This window comes from Mustela putorius, unplaced genomic scaffold (genome assembly GCF_011764305.1).
Source record: "Mustela putorius furo isolate JIRA1106 unplaced genomic scaffold, ASM1176430v1.1 tig00003859_pilon_pilon_pilon, whole genome shotgun sequence".
NCBI classification, from domain to species: Eukaryota; Metazoa; Chordata; class Mammalia; order Carnivora; family Mustelidae; genus Mustela; species Mustela putorius.
Genome location: NW_025422011.1, coordinates 5,901,224 through 5,925,806, shown reverse-complemented (window position 1 = coordinate 5,925,806; position 24,583 = coordinate 5,901,224). Strand labels below are relative to the sequence as shown.

General features: G+C 38.1%; 1 protein-coding gene across 1 annotated transcript in view; it reads right to left on the bottom strand.

Annotated features, from left to right (window-relative positions):
* The window catches only part of LOC101677814, a 1,019,668-nt gene that overhangs the window by 317,496 nt on the left and 677,589 nt on the right, over positions 1-24,583 (bottom strand). The window lies entirely within an intron of this gene.

The window sequence follows — 24,583 nt, the reverse complement described above, 5'->3', positions numbered from 1 at the left end:
GGCCGTTCTATTTTTTTTTTTTAATATTTATTTATTTATTTGAGAGAGAGAAAGAGTGCAAGTGAATGAGGAAGGCCAGAAGTAGGGGGAAGAGAGACAATCCTCAAGCAGGCTCCTCTCTCAGTGTGGAGCAGGACACTGGGCTTAATCCCAGGACCCCAGAGATCATCACCTGAACTGAAACCAAGATTTGGCCACTTAACCAACTGAGCCACGCAGGCACCCCTGGTAGTTCTATTTTTAATTTTTTTTAGGAAACTTCCTTAGTGTTTTCCATAATGGCTGCACCAATTTACATTCCCTCCAACAGTGCACCAAGGTTTCCTTTCCTCCACATCCTGGCTAATACTTGTCATTTCTTGTCTTTTTCATACATTACTAACCATTCTAACAGATGTAAAGTGATACCTCATTGTGGTTTTGATTTGCATGTCCCTGATAATTAGGGAAATGCATGTAGCTATTTTCATGTTGCTGTTGGCCCTCTGTACATCTTTCTTTGGAAAATGTCTATTCAGATCCTTTGCCCATATTTTTTAACCAAATTGTTTCTTTTTTTGATATTCAGTTGTATTCAAGCATACTCCTAAAAAACCAAAAACAAACAAACAAACAAACAAACAAAAAAAACAAACCTAAAACAAAACAAAAAACCCACTAGTAGCAAAAACAAAGACCCTGATTATATATATTACTTAACGGAGCTGTGCATGATTTGTTGTCTTGCTAAAGGCCTATTTTGTAGTCAAGTCATCCAAGTGAATTATAGTGGTAGGAACATACCCTTCTGACATAATCAATTTAACTTCAGGCAAAATGTTGGGATCAAATTCAAAATATATGGGTGTGGGTAACAATTCTCATGACTAATCACCTAATTAATGCATTTTGCCTTTGTTTACTAAGAATATTTATATGCTAATTAAGTCAGATGTACTGACTGGTCATTAAATGTACCACTGATGAGATTTTAATAATAATAACTAAAACTGAAATCTTATTCAGGTTAAAGTTGGGTTTTTTTTTTTTTTGTTTGTTTGTTTTTTTGACAGAGAGAGAGATCACAAGTAGGCAGAGCAGCAGGCAGAGAAAGGGGGAAGCAGGCTCCCCACTGAGCAGAGAGCCAGATGCGGGGTTCCATCCCAGAACCCTGGGATCATGACCTGAGCTGAAAGCAGAGACTTAACCCACTGAGCCACCCAGGCACCCCTTATTCTACAGGTGAAATGACCATCTCACACCACAATTTCAGCAGTTTATCAACTACCTGGGTGAAGGTAATCTTTTTTTTCTCCCCACAAATCAGTTTTTACTGAATTCTGGAGTTGTGAAGTAACTTACCCAACATCAGATTTAAAAAGTTGTAGAGTGGGTCTCCAACCTAGATTCTGGTCCTTTATTCTTTTTCTCCCCCTAAATCAGTTTTTACTGAATTCCAGAGTTGTGAAGTAATTTACCCAACATCAGATTTAAAATGTAGTGGACTGGGTCTCCAACCTAGATTCTGGTCCTTTAAGTAAGTTTCCAAACTTACTTCTAAGATAAGCATCCCTCTTTCAAAGGAAAGTTTAAGCACAAGTTCAACATATAACAGAGATAAATATGCACCCACTACTATCAGTTATGAAAGATGCCAGACAACACACCTGGCCCTTCAACTCCTTCCTCCACTGAAGTGACTGAAGGAGCTCTGAAGAAAACACTTAACACATTGCATGGTTTGAAATCCAATGATGCATATATAGATAGAGACTGAAGCTTGCAAGGAAAGGGATTAATGATAATGACCAAGTCATCAGTATTGGTTATGGACTCTTTTCATTCATTGTATGTTCATTAACTATGGCTTTCTTAAGTATAAGTTGATGGATTCTTCCCTCTCTGTTTCACCAGTTACTTCAACACTCAGTCATCATCCAGGCCTCTGTAAGGCATGGCCTCTGCACATCTCCAATGTCACATAAACTAGAATGTAGTACTTCTAATGCTCTTAATTGCAGCAACAGCTCTGAGCCCATTGGTGATTCTTCCACCAGAAGGAAGGAAACAAAAGTGTAAGTACGTCTTTTTAGAATATCTGTGAAATTAGCTCTACCTGATTTGACTTTATTATTAACTACAATATGATCTGAAGTTAGACTAATGTCAAGACTAATGTCGAGTTTTGATATTGTGGGATAAGCACTGAGATTGGAGTTGGGCCGTTCATTTCCAGTCAAATATAACCCACCTCCCTTGTGACCTGTGAGTCTTCGTGAAAGTCATTCTTTTTAGTTTCGGGCATTTCACACGTAAACAAAAGAAAAAAATATATCATAACAGTGAAGCCCAATTATGTTTTTTTAAAGGATGGTATTCAAAATATGCAGCAACTAGAATGTCAAGTACATTGTCCAATCAGAATGGATGCTGACAGCAAACACTGAAGGGGCCCAGGCATATAGTAGCTGTGGCAGAATCCGGTGAGATCAGATAGCATAGTAAACATGGAAATGCTTTGTTAACTATGAAGTTTACCTAAGGTTAGGTGTAATTATAATACTGGTTTATAAGTTCTGTACATTCTTGCTTACTTATAATATTTCAAACCATGATGTTCTCCATGAACTTCAGTGCTACAAGTATTTAAAAAGACAAAGACGATGGTGATTATGATGGTTATTTAATTTTTTACCAGAATTCTAAAGGATGGGTTTCATTATTATCTCTGTTTTACAGATGAGATCCTTGAGCCTCCATAAGTTTAATTCATATGCCTGACCTTACCCAGCTAATCACCTGCAGAACCAGAATTCAAACCCAAGTGTGTCAAAACCAAGCCTGTGTCATAACCTGGGTAGTTGAAGTGTGATTTTTACCAAGAATTCACAGTAAATTTCTCAAAGTCATAACATGCTGAAGTAAGACTTCCACCTCCTGTTACTTCTCAACTGGAGTCACTGGTAAGGTGGGTTTATTCTATATTTAATGGAGCTTCAAGATCCCTCACTTACACCATCATCTGCCAGCGCTGAGAGTTACTTAGGAGTCCTAGAGGATTTTGGGTGGGGAGGGAAAGCCAGGTTGCACACAGAAGCAAATCTACACAAGTATTACTGGGAAATGGCGCACAAAGAACTCAGAAGAAAAGACTCTAAATCTCTAAAATTTCAGAATTTTCTTGGGATTTCTCTTATTTGAAATCATGATTTATTTTGTCCCCAGTTGTGTTCTCATACTTTACTTATTTGTTTTCTCCTTAAAGAAAGTCTTTACAAATGTATGACCTTTGAGTCCCCAAAAAACCAGTTCTGCCTTGGTCATGGTGTTAAGTGAGGACGAATCTAGTAGATATCTGGGAAACCAGCTAAGCCCAGTTTTCTCATTCTTAGCTCTTCCTACTCACACTTCAGAGCCAACATAGCAGCAATTTCTGATTTTCTAAGTCTACATTAGTTTCCCTTTCTGCCATCCCCCTAGTATCAATGGCTTCCCCTTTATAATATTTTTAGAATTTATCATATGTTACTCCCAGTTACATGTACCTCAAAGACAGGCTGTGTCTGACTTGGTCACCATTTTATCTTTAATGCCAAGATCAGCACCTGACACAAGGAAGCTACGTAAGAACTCAATGAATAACTACTGAATAAGCATTTTTTTTTTCCTTCCTTAGATATATACATGTAGTTTCTGAATGTCCCATATACCTTGTTGAAAAACAGAATTTTTTTTCACCCCAAATTTTCCAATTTTTTAAAGATTTAATTTATGTGAGAGGGAGAGAACAAGAGAGAATGTGGGCCAGGGGAGGGGCAAAGGGAGAGGGAGAAACAGATTCTGAGCTGAGGAGGGAGCCCAAAGCCAGGCTCCATCCCAGGATCCCAGGATCATGACGAGAGCTAAAGGCAGACATTTAACTGACTGAGCCACCCAGGGGCCCCTGCCCTAAAAATTTCTATAGCTGAACACCTTTACTCAGGACTCCGTCCAAACCTTTGAATTTAAAGACAAGTGCAGAGAGGAAAATCAAACACTTCATGTGAACAGTCAAAGCAACAGAAAAAGACAACTTTAAAATACAGTAACATGGATTTAGATGTCACTGAAAACAACCCCCCCCCCAATCTCACCAACCCAGACAAATCCCACAACTCACTAGACACATCTATAAAAAAATGAACATGTCTACAAAATGTTCCTGTGAAACAGAATGCATTTCCTGAAGAACAAAATGTAATTTATAGAGACCTTTTCTTTTATGACAACTCCCTTGTGTCAGGAATTCAAAGTAGGCCAAATGACCACAAAAACTTGTGTCAGGAATTCAAGTAGATCAAATGGCCAACTGGAAGATGAAGATTGAACAATCTTAACTTTTTGGCTCTTCTTAAGGGAGTAGCATAAATCTTTTAGGGCAGGTTGCAAGACAGTTTGATATGTTTCAGTAGTTGCTTCATACCTCTCTGGGTTCTTCTGAATCAATACTTGTCCAATTTTTGTCTTTGGTTTGATAGAATCATAAAAACATAGAAAGCAGAGTAGGATGGAACTCTGGCGGTTAGCTAATTTAACTTTTCACACTACAAATGCCTTCCAAGGAGTCCCCAAAACTAGCAAGGGAATGTCCTGAGGGAAACTTCCAGATTTGGAGCATCTCCAACTATTGGAAAGAGTGTTTACTTTGTCTTATTCTATTCTGTTTCTTTCAAATTTCATCAATACCTGCCTTCCTAGAATTGACTTCTACTAGGGATTGTTTTACCTTCCGAAGCAACCCAAGATAAAAATATTCCTCTTTGTTACCCGATGATATATTAGCATTAATATTCCTCTTTGCTACATTTTGTGTTGAATAACTAACCTTCTCAACCTTTCTTCTGGCTACATTCGTCAATTTGGAGCCAGGTTCACATGGCTTCCAGACTGGTTATCTTGACCAATTTAGGCTGAATACACCCTAGACAAAATTGTTGGGTAGGATTACTCACACACAGGATGGGCTAGGAGCTAATAGTCCAGATAATTAACAAATTTTAGGGGAATTACGTTACCAAAACAATCTCAAGCCTATGACTCAATCCTAAAAACATTTTGTTTTCTTGATATCTTACCAAAAGCTATAGCTCCTCAAGAAGGGCTTATTTTCTCATTCCTCCCCTCAAATGTAGATATGGAGATTAATAGATAATGAAGACCTTCTGGAGACAGAACCAGAACAAAGAGCTTTCACTGTTTCTATCCAGCAGATTTGATGATTGTAATCCACCCACGACTACCCTTGAGTTGACACTCTCTCTTTTTCTGAAAAGAGAATTTTCATGTACTTCCTTCTTTACTTTTTATATATTATATTTGTTAATATTGAATAACTAACCTTTTTAGTATATTAGTCTTCAGATCACATAAAATTTACCCAAATATATAGGAAAGGACTGTCCATCACTCTGATTTCCTTGATGATTTGTGGATACAGTAAATGGATAAAATTTTGAGGTTTAGAGAGGAAGGGCATGCATAAATATCTGGGAAGCAAATGTGTAGATTACAGTATGGTCTGTTTATGGCTTACCCAAGAATCTATTTTCTCATATCCCTTAATAACCAAACCAATAACTTTGGCAGTGTTTTGCTGTCCAGTTAAAGAAAAAACAAAAACGCAATGCACATTTTACAGCCTTTGTGCACCAAAATGTGTCCACATGATTGAGTTTTGGACTAAGAGATGTAAGTGGAGTTGTCATGTGGGATTTCAAAGACATGCCTTTAAAGGGAGAAATGATATACTGCTTTATGGTTTGACCAGTTAGTTTTCTGAAGTACAGATCTGATATCTGGACCTTCACCTCTTATTTTACATAATGAGAGTAAGTCACCAACCCAAAAATAGTGGACAGAGAGTTGGAAGTAGCCTGGTCTCTGATGTTATCATGGAGTTGCCAAGCAAACTGAAAGATATCAATGCCTACATGTCCTTATGGAGAAGGATAAAATTGTGAGTCATTATCTTGGGGGAGGAGTAGGTTATGCTAATCCCAAAAGAGTTCAATTCCTCACATGGTACTTCCCAAATGTTCTAAATAACCTTCCATAGTATTTCTGGAGGATTACATCCTTTTCACCTACAAGACCAACAAAGATTTTAAAAGGTTTTAATTGGTAGGTATTCCATCTCTTTTCATTTAAGTAAGCATATTCTAAACAAACTTATATCAACTATATTACTGATGTATCATGTTTCATTATTTTTCATAAATTGCATATTAATTAGCACTGGTTATGTTTATAGTTCACATACTTAGTGGTGAATGAATACGGGTCTAGAATACACAATTTCACTTAAATTTTAAATATGTAATAAATAATGATGAAGAAAAACACTCTCATCTCATGCTCCCAAAAAGTATATAAAATCACAAACTAATAACTGAATTTGGGGCTATTAACAGTTTTGGTTACTTGACTGTCTGGTTCCTTCCATTTACACAACCTAGTAAATATAACATTTTTAAGTATTTGAGTTTTGTTTCTCCTTATGAAATCAAAAGGGTTTATGTTGGTTAGTTCTATTTCCTGAAATCTATGATAAGAGAAAATGGCAAGAAGCAGAAAAACATTTGTAATTCCAGTTTCTTCTTTCATATAAAACATTTTATGATCAATGTTCAAGAAATAGGGTTTAATATCTCCAAAACAGTTTTTATGCTAATATGTTTCTTTTGAAGACCAGAAGGGCTAACTTTAAGAGCAGTGTAAGAATGGGAGCAAAGCTCAGTCCACAAGCTTATTTCTAATATTACCCCATTCTGTGTTCTTGAGTAACTCTCTAGTAACCCATTACTGGACCTCCTTTTGCTAAACCACAAAAATGGGGGCATTTATATATAATTGCTTATTTTAAATTAAATCTAAAGTCCAAAACCATGCTTTGAAGTAGAAATCATGAGCCACATGTGTAATTTTAAATTTTCTTTCTTTTTTTTTTTTTTAAAGATTTTATTTATTTATTTGACAGACAGAGATTACAAGTAAGCAGAGAGGCAGGCAGAGAGAGAGGAGGAAACAGGCTCCCTGCTGAGCAGAGAGCCCGATGCGGGGCTCAATCCCAGGACGCTGGGATCATGACCTGAGCCGAAGGCAGAGGCTTTAACCCACTGAGCCACCCAGGCGCCCCATTAAATTTTCTTAAAAAAAAAAAAGGATTTTATTTATTTATTTGAGAGAGAATGAGTGAAAAAGAGAGTGGGGGAGGAGGGTGAAGGGCAAGGAAGAAGAAGCAGACTTCCTGCTGAGCAGGGAGCCTGATATGTGTGGTCCAGGCTCCAGGACCCTGAGATAATGACTTTGAGCAGAAGGCAGACACTAAATCAACTGAGCCACCCACCCAGGCATTCCCCAACCCTCTTTCTCTCTCTTTTTCTTAAAGATTTCATAATTACAAATTTTCTTATAGCCACATTAAAGATAAAAACAAATAGTTGTAATCCATTTTAGTTATATATTTTACTTAGCCCAACATCCCCAAAATAGTATCATTTTAGCACATAGTCATCATAAAATAATTAATGAGACATTTTAAATTCTAATATTTTTAAAATATAATAGACATGGGTGGCTCCGATGGGTAAGTGTCTGCCTTCGGCTCAGGTCATGATCCCAGCGTCCTGGGATCAAGCCTCACATATAGCCCCACAGCGGGCTCCTAGCTCAGCAGGGAGTCTGCTTCTCCCTCTCGATCTGCCTCTCCCCCTGCTCATGCTCTCTATCTCTTTCTGTATCTCTGTCTCAAATACATAAATAAATTTAAAAAAATCCTTTAAAAACTGCTAAAATATAATAGGCAAAAAAATTAAAAGATAAAATATAATGAGCGGTTTACACTTGCAGGGCATCTCAGTTTGAAGAAGCCATATTTCAAGTGTTCAATAGCCACATGAGCCCTGTTGCCACAGTTTTGGACTGAATAGGTCTAATATAATCTAGGCACTGACCTCTGGATCTATGAAAATCATTCACATTTTTGTGTTGAGTAGGGAGAGGTCGATAAGAAACAACGGCTGGAGAGTGCCTGGGTGGCTCGGTTGGTTAAGCGACTGCCTTCATCTTGGGTCATGATCCTGGAGTCCCAGGATTGAGTCCCACATCAGGCTTCATGGGGAGTCTGCTTCTCCCTCTGACCTTCTACCCTCTCATGTTCTCTCTCTATCTCTCTCTCTCTTTCAAATAAATAAATAAAATCCTAATAAATAAATAAATAAATAAGTTTCAATGAATCTATATGAAATAAATAAATAAATAAATAAATAAATAGAATCTTAAAAAAATAAAAAGAACCAACTGCTAGAAATCTCCAGTGTTGCCTCCCCAAGCTCTCAGAGCAGCCTACCAGAGGAGATAATGAAATCATTTAATAGCCAGTAGAGCATGAACCCTGAGAAATCAAAATAGACACTGGCCCCTTCAGAATCGACATCATTCAAAACAACCAGTCAAGAGAACATGAATGCAGGTTGGCTATAAGCCATGGCTGTGTATATGCTCAAACAAAACAAAACAAAACAAAACAAAATAAAAACAAGTATTATTAGTGAATCCTTTGATAACTGTCTGCCCCAGCATATCACACTCTCCTTGTAAAAGGGCCCTATCTGTTTGGATTCATTGTAACCCAATAAGTTATACAGTGAAGGAAACAGGTAATATAGTGCTTCTCATCCTATATGAGAAGTCTTCAGACTGGCAGTCTTGCAGTAAGGCAGGGTGTGAAGACTTGTCTGCATGGGATTTTGTGTCCATTTGAGAATAACCTAATTGTCTTGCTTGAAGAATTGGGAAGGGACAAATGAAATTAGGAATTGAGTCTAAAAGCACTTCACTATGGCATCACTGGGCACCGGCTAAGGTATTGAATAAATACTTACTAAGGGGATAAATGAATGAATATCTTCTCTGGGAACAGTACTTCATAAATCAAATGTGGTTCTTACTAGGTGCCTTACACGAAGAGCACCGGCATTAAGGAATACTTAGCCACCATGTAACATCTTTTACCTAATGGTATCTCGTTTATATATTCTTTCATGACTGACTACTGATAAAGTCACAAATCCATCTTCTCATAATTGAGTGATCAACAAATATTTCAGATCTTCTGTACAGAATGGAGCACTAGTTCATTTGTTGAGAGTTCCTTGCATCTAAAGGTACAAAATACCATGGAAGAGAGTGAAATTGATGGAATTGTGTCAAATCCGGGAAATCAAGAATGGCGAGACTCAATGTGAGAAGTAACATTGGCCAAGAACAGTACTAGCAGGTGACATATATAAAGATAATGCAAGAAAGGCCTTTCTAGCCCTGGTCTTCCTCTTCCTTACATTGTCTCATGCTACTGCAGTGCAGGAAAGAACCAAATGCTTGATACAATGGGGTGAAATTAGGGCAACACTGTCCTCATGCTAGAAAGCACTGCACAGCAAAGGTACAGGTACACTAGGCATTACCTTTGCATTCTATATCTCCCTTCCCCAACACACACAAAACTGCCACCAAAATATTGAAGGAACATCCCTATTATTTAAAGGTTCTTTTTGTTGTTGTATTGTGTTGTGTTTTTTTTGTTTGTGTTTGTGTTTTTGTTGTTTTTTGTTTTTTTATATAGAAACAAGGACTATTGCCTAAAATTCTTTATAGTGGGGTGTGTGGGTGGCTCAGTCATTAAGCGTCTGCCTTTGGCTTAGGTCATGATACCAGGGTCCTGAGATCCAGCCCCTCTCCTGGCTCCCTGCTTGGCAGGAAGCCTGCTTCTCCCTCTCCCACTCCTCACTGTTTGTGTTCCCTCTCTCACTGTGTGTCTCTCTGTCAAATAAGTAAATAAAATGTTTCAAAAATAAAATACTTCATAGTATTATTTGTAAAATTAATACCAATTACTTATAGATATGGCTTTAGATTTGGCAATATGGCTGACAAAAAAACTTGAAAATTCTACAACAAATACTTGGAAGAGGTGGATAAAATACTCTCATTTAAAAATGAATAACTGACCCAAGGAAAAGATAAATTCTTAGGTTTTAGAAAATTAAAAAGAAGTGAATCATAGAGAAATAATTTATGTGTACTAATATTATAGCTGTTCCAGGTAAGTATGGAGGTTTTGGGGGTAAAGGGAAACAAAGCAGATAGGTATTAATGTTTATAAATACAAATGGGAAAATTCTTGGCTCTGCATGAGACAGTTTTGGGACTCTGCATATAGCTGCAACCCACAAGAGCTTCACCCTGAATTCAAAGAAAAGTTGAAAAATTTACCTATGGTACAGAAAACCAATAAGAAAACATGTCACAACTGAGACTTGGGAAAGGAAAGCATATATTCTGCTAAAATATTAGGCTTGATGTTCTATGTACTGAGTTTAAAATGTATCACTGGCCTTAGAATCCAAAATTAGCATAGATCTTTGCCAAGTCTAATGATATTGCTGGTAGAGCTCTTACTATAAGCATTGGCAAAGTTACACTGAAAAGATCTCCATAGATACAGTAAAAATAAGCTCAATATTTCAAAACACTTATACAATATTCCCTTCATGAATGAACATTTATCGGACATAGTAGGTAGAGTATAGGTAGAGTAAAATCAACATATTTTAAAACTGAGAAAATAAGTGTAAAAAGACTACACAAAATGTATCTTTATAAATTTTATAGACATAAGGTAATTACATAAAAATAAAGAAAGGAATCAGATACTTTGGATATGGGACAGGAAAAGTTGAAAAATAATCAAACAGAACTACTAGGATTGAAAAAAGCACATAGAGGTACTAGGTGGCTTAGTCAGTTAAGCATCTGTCTCAGCATAGGTCATGATCCCAGGGTCTTGGGATCGAGCCCTGCACTGGGCTCCCCGCTCAACGGGGAGCCTGCTTCTCCCTCTCCCTCTGTCTCTTCTCCTGCTTGTGTTCTCTCTGTCTCTCTCTCTCATTCAAATAAATAAATAAAAGCTTTTTTAAAAAATCACATAGAAATTTAAAAAAAAGAAAGAAAACCTTAATGTATGCATTAAATGTTTAATTAGACACTATAGAAAGTAATGTTTATGAACTAAAGGGGCAACTGATGAAGTAATTTAAAATACATCCCCAAAAGGTAAATGCATGAAACACATTAGAAGTAAAGTTAAGAAACTCAGAATTTGCAATGAGAAAAGCCAACATATGCCTAAAAATAGTTTATAAATGGGGCTATAAGGAGGATTTGGGGAATGATATATAAAGAGTTAATGAATACATTTCCCTACAACTGAGGAGGGTCATAAATACCTAGAATAAGGAATGTAGAGAATCTTAGAAAGAAAAAAAAAAAGTTTAAATGTAAATAAAATTGTGTATATATATGCATGTGCACACACACATACAGAGGGAAGACAGAAAGACAGAGAAAGAGAAAACACACTTTGTTTTCAGTCTTTTGTTAGGTCCTAGGGTAAAAAATAACCATAAAATATGGTTCTTTGGGCACCTGGGTGGCTCAGTGGGTTAAAGCTTCTGCCTTTGACTCAGGTCATGATCCCAGGGTCCTTGGATCGAGCCCCACATCAGGCTCTCTCTTCAGCAGGGAGCCTGCTTCCCTTCCATTCTCTCTGCCTGCCTCTCTGCCTACTTGTGATCTCTCTCTGTCAAATAAATAAATAAATAATCTTAAAAAAAAAATGTGGTTCTTGACCTTAGGATTTTAGACTATACTTGAGCCAATTAACCTAACAGTCCAAAAGAAAGAAAGAAAGAAAGAAAAGAAATCCAAGGTGTAGAACTGTGAAGATCATATTCCAAAAATAAAACTATATCTATGTTTCCACAGGTCTTTCTAGCACCTGTTTTCAGTTTTATGATGTACTCTAACTTCCTAGAGAACAGTGTTGTCATATGATATAATAACAATATCTACCCTATAGGGTAGATTAATAAAGTAGGTAGATTAATAAAGTGATTAATACCAAGATCTTAACACCTTGTTGCTTTTTATCCCTCATTTTTGTATCAGTCTGATGACCCAGCACAATGCATGGTAATTGGGTAAAAAGTCAAATAAATGGAATGTAGAAAATTAGGGGAGCTGTGTTGTTTATAATACCTTTGCACTGAATCACCCCTGGAGACATTGATTATCTGTCTAGGGTGGCCCAGGCATTGAGTATGCTGTAATACACTTCCAGGTGATTCCAATACAGAGCCAGGATGGAGAACTATGGAGCCACAGGAGAATGAGTATGGGCTGTAGAGGTTGCATAAGCTTCAGGGCTGGGAAGAATGACTAGCCTTTGCCTACTTAGGGAAAGAAGAGGAATTTAAAGCTTTTTATTTGTTTATTTGTTTTGTTTTTGTTTGGGTTTTTTTGTTTTTGTTGTTTTTGTTTTTGTTTTGAGTCAGATACAATCCATCCTAGAAAGAGATGACTCTCCTTAGTTACGTGAATAGTTTGGGGAAAGTTGAGTTGAAATCAATGTTACAACCAGAGCTATTATAAGATACATATGCCATGTGAGTTGCATGGTGCCTGATGACTAGCTTTTATATCAACCCTCCAAGAAGTATCTCCATTTAAAGATAAGAAAATTGTGGGCTAGATCTTTTCCCACTTCAAGTGTGGTCCATGGACTGGCCACCTTGACATCACCTGGGAACCTTGAGAAAGGCAGGATCTCAAGTCCCGCAACAAGCGTCCTGAATGAAAAACTACACTTTCCATAGTGAGTAAGCCAACTGATATTCATATTGAAGTTTGAGAAATAGTGAAGTAGATTAATCATTCACAACCTTGGGTGCTCACTGAAATCACCGTGAAACCTACATTTAAAAAAATCCTGATACCTAGGCTTTGGGGTTTTTCAAATCTACCTAACGTGATTTTGATGTGCTGCAGTTTGAGAATCACTGGGCTAGAGACTGCATATAATATGTCTAAGTTGCCATGCTAGCTGGTAAAGATAGAGCTGGGATTCAATCCAGAACTCCAGGGCCATTGTACTATGGCCCTTTCCTGAATTATACCTCTTAGACTCCAGAAATTTTCAAGTTCAAGTAAAAATAAAAATATCAAAACATTATGCATATACATATACATCATCTTCTCAAGGAGTGTGTCCTGTTTCTGACAGTCATGATCATATTTTAAAATAATTGATATGTTCTTATTTCTACATTCAGCTCAGGGCTAAGTAAATATTATTGCTTAATAAATACTATTTGATTAATACACATTGCTATTCAAGCAATGAGATCTATACTAATTGCATCCAAGAAATACTTCTTCACCCTTTCAAGCTAAAACTCAAATTGCACATCAGTATTAATTTATGAGAAATGTTAAACCTTGTCTTTCTTGCTGTGATTGATGCATGCAAATTATTTCACTTATCAAGACAAAGCCTGTCTATAATTTTATATTGAATGTGATAAAATAATGAGGGCTAAAACCTAAATTTCCTAATGTGTAAATGGCTTGAAAATAAGCTTCATATTTATTCATTAGCTGTTACAGTGACTGCATCCCAAGATTATTTTTTTGGTATAGAATTAAACTTTACAAACAACCAGAACATCTCACTTGATAGCTAATTCACAGGAAGATCATTATCTTATTATAATAAATACCTGGATAAACAATATTTAAATAAGCATAGTCCTGCTTTACAGATTTATTTTTCCTGAGGATGGTGTAATCATTATTGTTCCATTGTAATGCCTGGCAAAGGATAGAATGGGGTTTATGAAAAGAATCTGAATTACTTTTGTCAGTCATTCAGCAATGGATTTTCCTGTGCTGCGTTACAATCTCATTACCCCAGGATCAGGCTTTTAAATCTCAGAGCGAAAGGTAAAAGGAGCTAAGGTTAGATGTTATCACACAGACAGGCCTGCATTACATTTAAGTGAGTGGGACTGAATGCCCAAGTGGAACATTTGCAAAAGTATTTGATTTGATAGGAATGTTTTAAGACTCTTTCCTGTTAATTTTGCCCGAGAAGACAGTCAAAATTCCTGTAAGGAACATAGCAAACTCCTAAAGAATAAGAAAAAGAGGGGCGCCTGGGTGGCTCAGTGGGTTAAAGCCTTTGCCTTCAGCTCAGGTCATGGTCTCGGGGTCCTGGGATCAGGACCTGCATTGGGCTCTTTGCTCAGCAGGGAACCTGCTTCCTCCTCTCTCTCTCTGTCTGCCTCTCTGCCTACTTGTGATCTCTATCAAATAAAAAAAGTCTAAAAAAAAAAAGAATAAGAAAAAGAAAAAAAAACACATATTTTTCCTTTCATAATGATCTTCCTGGTAGAGTCATCTGGCTGCTTTAAAAAATTTTTTTAATTATATTTAAATGTAATTAATTAACATACAATATATCACTAGTTTTAGAGGTTGAGTTCAGTTATTCATCCATTGCATATAACACCCCTTCTGGCTGCTTTTAATCATTTATCCATTTATTCATTCATTCCCAAAATACCTACTGTGTTAAGAACTCAAGAATTAGGCATCCAATGTTGAAAGGCTCAGGCCATCACGGTCCAAGAGGGGACATCTATCAAGACTATGACAGTTGGGGAGATGACTGAGGACTCTGGAATAGACACTACATAAACACAGAATCCTCCTCATCTCTACAGAAAGGTCAAGGCAATGGCATTAACGGAAAACTTTTTACAAGAGATGACACAGAAGGTTACAGGGAAGGCTGATCTGCACTGAACAGATCCATAGGAGCTAAGTCCGTTTGGAGGAAGACCAATTTAGAGTTTCACACTTAAAGAACCCCAGTGATTTTCCAGTGTTTCCATAAGGAACCAAAGAAAACAGAAGAGATTCACACTTGCAACCCAGGTGGCACACAATTCTGTAGCTTTCCTGGCTGTGATGTGATGGAGGTTACAGCACCTTCCTCACAGAGGCATAAAGAAGAAAACGAACAAAAATTTTTTTGTTCTGGAATTTTTCACCTATGGCTCTTTCGGTCTGAAAGCAGAAGATGATGCTATTATTTTTGTAAATTCTGTGTTTTTCAAATTCCAAATCTTAAAAGAGTCTTAGATTTCAAATAGCAGAAACCTGTGCTATAGGCCTACTTCTCTCTTGCATTTAGCCATCTAACTGGGTGGGTAAAGTTAACTCTTTTGGTTTTAGTTTCCTCACTGGTTAAAGTGAAGGCATGTGCCTACAGCAGTGGTCCTCAGCCAGGAATACTAAGCACTTCCTAGAAATAATGTCAGTTACTGAGATGGGTGTGTGGCAGGGTTGGATGGGGGGGGGGAGCAGTTCTATAGATATCTAGTGAGTTGAGGCCAAAGATATTGCTGAAGCTCCCAGATGCAGAGGACAGAGTTCACAACACAGAATGTAGTGGTACCAAAGTCAAGAAACCTTGGCCTGAAAGCAGCCTTCACTGGCTGCAGTAAGCAATTAGCTGGTTATAGTCTAGAAAGCACACGCTGATGTGCATTTGGAAGCAACACTCATGAAAAGACAAAGCCAAAGGCAGGATTGGACAACGGGGACCATTTGACTTGACAAAATCTCTTCCAGTCCAGTGAGTCTGGAAAGACTACCCACTAGAGAATGCTACCTTGGATGGAAGTAACAGAGTCCCTGTACCTTTGCACCACTGTCTTGCTCAGTTTTTATTTATTTATTTATTTTTTTAGGCACCACTCTGAGAAAAGCTGATGTCAGCTACCCCTTGATTTAGATGATCCTTTGACTAGAGTTTGCCCCAAGAAGAGTGTGACCTTGGCTGAAATGCTAAGGAAGTTCCTGAAGGACTTACTCCCCCTCCCCTCAAAGATTGTTGGCTAACCACACTCCTTGTAGTGGGTCAGTGTGTAAAGGGCCAGTTTGGAGTCTATGGCAAGAACCAAAAGGAAATAAGTTGCTTCTTTCTATCTCTGTAAGTGGTGACAATAGCAAAGCATCAGGGAAGGCTGCCTACTTACTAGGACTGTAGGTGAGCTTACAGCAACCCTTCTTCAGATGTGTAACCTACATGGACAGAACAAAGAATAGTAGTTTAGCTTCTGGACTTCCTGCATCATCTTGTTTAAATGTCACAGTAACCAATGGGGTTTGTGCTAGGACTGTTCTTATTTCACAGAGCGAAACAGAGAGCCTCAGTAACCTACCTAAAATCAGCCAGGAGGTAGGGGTGTAGCATTTGAAGTCAGGTCTGTCTGATCGATCTTATCTTGTAATAAATCTTACCTTGTAAGAAATCTGCTACTGTGAGTCTCTCTAAGGCAGATGTTCTTCATCTAAAAGATGGGATCTTCTAGATCAGTCAGAAAAAGACAAATACCATATGATTTCACTTATACGGGGAATTTAAGAAACAAAACGAACAAGCAAAGGGAAAAAAAAGAGAGAGGCAAACCAAGACAAAAGACTCTTAACTACAGAAAACAAACCGGTGGTGACCAGAGGGGAGGTGGTGGGGGTATGGGTTGGGTTAAATGGGTGATGGGCGTTAGGGAGAGGACTTGTAGTGAGTACTGGGTATTGCATGTGAGTGTCAAATCACTGAATCGTACACCTGAAACTAGTATTACACGCCAGAATTTAAATAAAATTTAAAAAACATAAAAGATGGGATTTTTGTATCCTTCACATGCTTTATAAGTTCATTTTAATGATCCTATGGGGAAAGAGGAGTGTGTAAAACATTGTAAACATGAGATCTTACAATAATTATCATTAATAGCACTAAGTATCATTAGTAAGTGGCATCCCCAATAATAATCATGACTTCCCTAGGTGGGAGTTCTTAGCTCAGAAAGCTCTAAAAAGGCCTTAATTTGGCATGGCCATGAATTGATCCAGGAGTGGGTACCTATCAAGAGTTGTGTTTGCTGTTAAATTCCTGGTACCCCATAGTATAACCTGACAGAGAGGGATCTGTGCAATGAGCAAAGAGGAGAAAGAGAGAGGGAAGGAGGGAATGAGAGGAGACAGAGAGAGAGGGGCAGAGAGAGTGTGTGGTGCCCAGGGCCTAACCGTATCGCAAATTCAGTTTATCCTTTTAGAAGCCTCCTGAAAAATGTATAAATGATTGGTTGAGAGTCTTACAGGCTTTATACTCACTTTACCTTGGTCTGAATCCCTATTCCATCATTTCTAGCTGCGTAATTTTAGATAACATACTTAACAGCCAAGTGGCCTCATTTTATTCATCTGTAGAATGGGGATGGTAAGAATAGTCAATCATGGGGCCCTGGAGAAGATTAAGCAAGTTAATACACAAAGTACTTAGGAAGGGAGTGGTGAATGCAAATCCTCACAGTCCTCACTGTTATAATATACCTTTTATGTGTTTTGTATGAAAGTTTGTTAAATGAGATGAATACAGCATGCTATTAAAAATTCCTTGCAAAATGTTTACATACGTACTTCATATGAATCTATGATATATTTAGTCATCTGCATGATATTGTCCATGTAGATAATTTATTGTTTTAAACTACTCCATATGCTTCAAGGAAGTTGTGTATTTTTTCCCTGTCTATTTGCATTTCTCCCTAGGCTGTATTTTCAGAAAGTGGAATGATTGAATCAAAGGGAATGAAGAACTTAAAAGCCTTTGACATAGATGCCAAATTGCTTTCCAAAAGGTTGCCTCCACCTTGGCAGCAGATGTGAAAAATCTAGCTTTTACGTTCAATAAACTTCCTCAGATTAATGGAATAATGAACACTCCCTTCCCCGTGTTTTTACCATTTCTAATCTATTGTTTATGAGTTAGTGTACTTCATTGCTATCCATTTTTCTATCAGGGATTTTTTGTTTTTTTGTTTTTTAGCTCTTTCCTTATGCATTATATATATATATATATATATATATAATTATCATATATATATACATATATATATATATTTTAAGATTTTATTTATTTATTTGAGAGAGAGAAAGAGAGCACAAGCAGGGGGAGCAGTAGAGGGAGAAGGAGAAGCAGGCTCCCCGCCAAACAGGGATCCCGATGTGGGACTTGATCCCAGGACCCCGGGATCATGACCTGAGCTGAAGGCAGACACTTAACCATCTGAGCCACCCAGGCACCCCATTATTTATGTTTGAAAGATAAAATCCTTTGTCATATTTATATTTTCCCCAGTATATCACTTGCCTTTTACACTGCTACTAATTTTGATAAAGCCATGACGGTAAAACAAATATCTTAACCAGTCCTTTCTCAAGTTAGGACTTCGGATAGCAGATATTGTCCTGTCCCAATCCTAGTCCCTTGGATTACCCTGGACGTCACCAGCAGAAAATTCTAGAACACTCATCACTTCTTATCTCTGCCTGGCTGCAGATATTCATTCTCTTGCCATAAGAGAGTCTCTAGTCTGTAAGAGGTGGAAACAAGCAGATGGGAGTGACCATCCCTCAACCCAAAAGGGACTGAAATTTCAGCCTCACACCTCCTGGGGACAATTCTGTAGACTAGCCCTCACTGTCTGGTAGAGTGTCCCCAGTTTAATTGAGTATTGGTCACCCTTAACTGGTACTCAATAATGCAGTAATGCACTTATCAATCCACCATTTTATTTGCTCTCCCTTATTGTCTATCTCACTTCCCACTACTTTGTGTATTTCTTGGGGCTGTCCTTCAAATAAACTAGTTGTACACAAATCCTGGTCTCATGGTTTTCTTTTGAGGGAGTCCAAACTAAAACACATGAGTCTTATTAAAGTGTTTCAGCGGCTTCTTAGTTTGGGTCATGATTTATTCATGTTCTGAAAACTAATGATTGGTGTTGGTAGATTATTCATAAACAATATTTATAAGAAGAATCAAGTTCAAAAAAATTCAGTGTTTCTCAGTCTTTCATTTATTTATTTTTTAAAAATATTTTATTTATTTATTTGACAGACAGAGATCACAAGTAGGCAGAGAGGCAGGCAGAGAGGTGGGGGGAACAGGTTCCCTGCTGAGCAGAAAGCCCGATGTGGGGCTTGAACCCAGGACCCTGGGATTATGACCTGAGCCAAAGGTAGAGGCTTTAACCCACTGAGCCACCCAGGTGCCCCTCAGTCTTTCATTTATAACCAAAAAAGACTTATGATTGAAGTTTAGATATTTAGCTATTTTTTGTAAAAAGTTTTCCTTTCTGAATTTCTATAATTGTGGGGTTTAGGAAAAGTTTGAAAACCATAGGGACTAAATGATCTCTCAGATACTTTCCAGCTCTAAAATCATTTTACCCCCTTACAAGATTTAACACGGTTTGGTTCCAGACACTTGCATTTTTTGGTTGAGTGAATGATTCTTCCTCTTATTCATTGCTGTATTTGCAACTTATGTAAAAATTCAGTCTGCTCACTCATTTACTTATTCTTTCATGCATTCATTTAGAAAACATTTGCTGACTGTGCTCTGCATGCAAAGTGGAATTGCATGAAGTAGGAGAAAGAACACCAGACTTGAACCCAGCAGAGAGTTTGCCCCCAGATCAAATGTTTTCTGTGAATTTCAGGCAAGCCCTCTGCTCTCTCTCTCTCTGTTTGTCTCCTCGTGTCTAAACATAAATAATTATAAAGAATAAAAACACTGAGGGGTGCCTGGGTGGCTTAGTGGGTTAAGCCTCTGCCTTCAGCTCAAGTCATGATCTCAGGATCCTGGGATGGAGCCCCGCATCGGGCTCTCTGCTCAGCAAGGAGCCTGCTTCCTCCCCCCTCTCTCTCTCTCTCTCTCTTTCTCTCTCTCTGCTTCCCTCTCTGCCTACTTGTGATCTCTGTCAAATAAATAAATACAATTAAAAAAAAAAAAACAATGAGCACTACTATGGGCTTACAGTGTACCAGACACTTTCAGAGTTTTACATGTATTTTCTTGCGTTGTATTAACTGATTTGATTCTGTGTGGTGGGTATCACTAACACCTCCATTTCAGAACAAGGAAGCTAAGACTTAGAGAGGCTAAGAAACTTGCACAAGGTTATATAACTAGTAAGTGGCAGGAATAAGGATTTCAGCTGTGAAAATAAATGAAAATCACCCAAATGAGAATAAACAAAGGCTATATATTCAGAAGTTGCTCTAGCAAGGGGTCAGCTGTCATCACTTGTATCTACAATGGGCAGAGATTCAAAGGCAGGTGAGGGAGTTGGAAAACTTAAAAAGGAAAGGCTTCAGGTATTCTCTGATTGGCGGCTGTTGGAATAGTGAAACTTGAGGTGAGCTAACTTGAAATGGGTTTTCCTATATGAACAGTCTGGTGAATCTATTTGTCTTTCCCTGCTTGGCCCTAAGTTGGAAGGAGGGGTAAAGATTAGGGAAGCTGGCAGTTATTAATCAAGTCCTGACTGGTGCCAGATGCTACACAGATAGGGGTTCGGCTTCCTGGTCTAGTTGTTGGAGAGTGTGGGTGAGACTTCTATTTTCATACATTGTCTGGTCATTATATATTAGTAGATTCAGTCTCTCATTTCCAGGGAGTTTTTACTTCAAAGCTCACACTCCAAATCATACCCTACTTTTCATAAAAGAATATATGTTCACCCAAATTATACACCCTGAATATGACAGTATAAAATTAGTATAATTATTCAGAACACAGAACTAAGTATTTAAGAATAGAGAAGTACAACCTATTTTGTATGTGTATAGCTTTTAAGCTTAGGAAAACTAACATACAGAATTGAAGGTGGAGTTTGAAGGAAAAGAACAATGTGGACCAAGTATGCTCATATCTCCAACCATGACGCCTTCGAAGAAGCTATGATTCTAGAAGGGAGTCTCAACCACAAATGGCTCCAGAGGCCAAGTGAGAAGCACTGATGAATGAAGCAAGCAGGCCAAAACAGAGTGTGAATGGTGCAGAATACCCATCTGAAAGTTGTATTTTGGGGCCACTTGGACAGCTCAGTCAGTTAAGCCTCTGACTCTTGATTTAGGCTCAGGTCATGATCTCAGAGTCAAGAGATTGAGCCCTGGGTTGGACTCTATTTGGGCATGGACCCTGTTTAAGGTTCTCTTTCTCTCTTTGCCCCTTCTCCCTGCCCGCCACCGAGCTGCATGTGCTCTCTCTCTCTCTCTCTAAAAAAAGATAATAATAATAACAATAATAAATAAAATAAGATAAAATAAAATACAAGTTATGTTCTTATTCAGTTTTGGTAATATAGGACTGTAGCCAAGTGTGGCAGGAGATTTAGATTTTTATATAAAAACTTGATTTTGAAATGATGACAGTGGGCACCTTGGTGGCTCAGTCAGTTAAGTCTCTGCCCGCAGTTCAGGTTTCCTAGAGTCCCAGGATGAAGCCCCTCACTGGGCTCCTGGCTCAGCATGGAGTCTGCTTCTGCCTCTGCCCCTCACATTGCTCTCATGCTCTCACTTTCTATTTCAAATAAATAAAATAAGAAAAAATCTTGAAATGCAGACTAGTTATTTTATAAGAAAAATAAAGCATATCAAAAATAGACAAAACTTGACAGCCACCAAAGAAATCATGTCTGTGAGTCTCCTAGAGCTCACTGGCCACCAGTAAGAACCAGTGCCTAGAGAAACCCTCCAAACTGCTCAGAGAGGACTTACAGGCAGCTCCCCCTTTACCAATGCTGGGCTAAGCAGGTTACCCGAGCTTTTCCCTTTCCCAAGTATCCAATTTCGTCTGTGTTTCCAGAGTGGCAACAGGACCAGAAGATGAGAATCAACATATGTTCTTTCACATAAACTTCACAGCAACTCAGTGAGCTAGGTATTATTATGCCTTCAGGCATTCATGAAACCAGAGACAAAACACACACAAACAACTGTACCAGAGAGTATGAGAATAATTGTACACCGGTGTGCAGAGGAAATATGCATGAAAGAAATAATCAGTATATACTGAAGTTGATTACTTCTCCTCCAAGTTAGAGAGCTTACAGGAAGCTCTACAAAGAAAGTGACTTGAATTGGTAAATTTAGGGCTTGCCTCAGGTTACAAGACTGAAAAAGAACTAGAAATTTTTTCTATATTACCACCAGACATTAACATTTATTGCAAAACAACAACAACAAACACCAAAAAAACAAAAACAAAAACAAAACAAAAAACTGCAATTGAACTTAGACAGGATTCTCCCAAAATATTCACATATTTTACTTAAACTCTTTCCTCAATCTAGAGGCTGAGAATACCCATTTTGAATAACTGGCATCTTTAACGGGTGACTGAAAGCCTGTTACATTCGACCCTTTTTTGTTTTATTATGGACTCCATGGATAGGCAGAGGTTTTTGTGAAGATAAGACAGACATCTACTTGTCCTAGAAGACTGAGGTGACCAGCCCCTTTCTTTTCAGAAAATGGTTGCCTATCATTTCTATTTGCTTCTTTGAATCTGCGTTTCCATTCAGGTGAGTTATGATTTAATCCCCCATCCCCAGCCTCATAATCGGGGATGTGCATAATACAGATTAAGCATTACTGTCTCTGAGAAAATAAACCCAAGGAAAAGATCAGCATACAATGCATCAATTCCCAAGGCATTCAGCAGAAAATGAGCACGTATTGACCAATGAGTGGAATAATAGCTTTGTTGACAATGTCAGTGGAGGTGTTCAATCTCCAGGCAGAGGAGGGAGAGAAACAAAGGAAAGAAGAAAAAAGAACCGTCTCTCTCGGCTCCGTTCTCCACCAATTCTTCCAACACATGCGTGGGCAATTTCTTCTAGCCGACTCTCCTATTATTTTGAAAGTTAGACCTTCGTAGTTCACTTTTTTTCTTTTTTCTTTTTAAGATTTTATTTATCTGTTTGATGGAGATCACAAGTAGGCAGAGAAGCAGGCAGCGGGGGAAGGGGAAGCAGGCTCCCGACTGAGCAGAGAGCCTGATGCAGGGCTCAACCCCAGGACACCAAGACCACGACTTGAGGCCCAAACCACTGAGCCACCCAGGTGCCCCTGCAGGTCACTTTCTTTAAGAAGTTCAGATCACAGTCCAAAGAACTTAAAACACAAACATTTAACAATGCAGACGTGGGAATAAGAAAAAGAAGGAACTGCAAATCACTAGAGGATCTGAAGTTAGAAGGGAGGTTTCTGCTCTTTATTGCAGAAACTATTTCTAAACAGGGGCCTTGAAGAATTCCTATTCATGGGATGACATTGACACTATTTAAGAAAAGTTATGGGAATTCTGCAGATCAATTACCCTAAGGAACAGTCTATTGTGCCATATTTTCCCAGCTATTTTTTCCTTACTAATTATTGATATTTACCTGAATTAATGAAATAAAATGGGCTCCCATTTGGATTGGCTGCATAGGTTAATGGTTATTCCATGATAACATACTTGCTTCCATGACAAATGCTTTCAAAGTATGGGAAGAACCTTATCTATGAACCTTCTGCATAAAACGGTTCGTAACATAAGCTCTGGAGAATCAGAAATAGAGGGGTACATGAATGCCTTATACATAGCAAAACTATGAGATTAATACATAGAGTGAAACTGGAAGTCCTCTATAACATCAACGTCAATGAACCAGGTAAATATTGTCTCTGAGCTCTCTTGTTGTAGATTTTTTATGGAATATGTTTGGGGGAGGGTGCGGAAATTGTCCAGCTCAGACTGTGTCTCTTTGGCACGGGACATCATTTGAGGTGGATCATTTTTAAGAAACAGAACATTCAAGAAGTTTTCTTTTTAAATCCCTCCCTACCTCCCAACTGCCTAAAAGAATTTAGATACAGGACTGAGAGCTACCACCATCGATAACTAGAATATAAAATGAAAAAGCATGGTAGACAAGGAGGAGCCTAGCAAAGTCTGTTGGCTAAAATTCCTCTCTAGGTCCCATTGCTTTAGCATTGCCCCAAGCATTTATTTATCAAACATTTACTCTTTGTCATCTACCTGTGAACTCTCTTCCTTTCCATTGAAGGAAGACCCTTCCTTAGCTCTGGATGGTATAGAAGTCTTAATCTTCTGACTGCCTATGGACCTCACATGTTCATGGATTCCTTGTACACAGGTAGTTAAATTTAGTTTTCTCCTATTAATCTGTCTCATGTCATTTTATTCTTAGATTGGCCAAAGACCATCGACAGGTACAGGAAAACATTTTCTCCCCATTAGGGTCATGATTGTTGTTGTTTCCTATAACACACACACAAAGAACTGCATAATTATATATGCATATAAAACATGTACACACACACACACACACACACATAAGTTGGTTGGGTGGCATAAAAAAAAAAAGCTGGTCAGCCATTTCACCTAAGTTTTGTAAAGACATGAGATACAAACAAAATGAAATTTAGATGGCTGACTAAACTCATTGCACCACAAACAGTGAGGTTTAGGCAGAGAGAATGTTAAAAGAAAGAAAGAAAGAAAGAAAAAAGCTGTATAGAAAGATTAGCATCCTGTTTACACAACGGTGGCAATAATAGACATTGAGTTTTCAAAGGAAGCAATTCTTTAGCTAAAAATGACTGAATGGAGTGGAAATCTTAGCTACCAGTTGTGGAATAGCTCTAAATGAAGTAAAGTATGGGGTGGAGGGCAGCGTGTGTCTGTGGGGGTTAGGTAGATAATCTACAATTTCCTGTATGTGACTTCCCTCTTCCA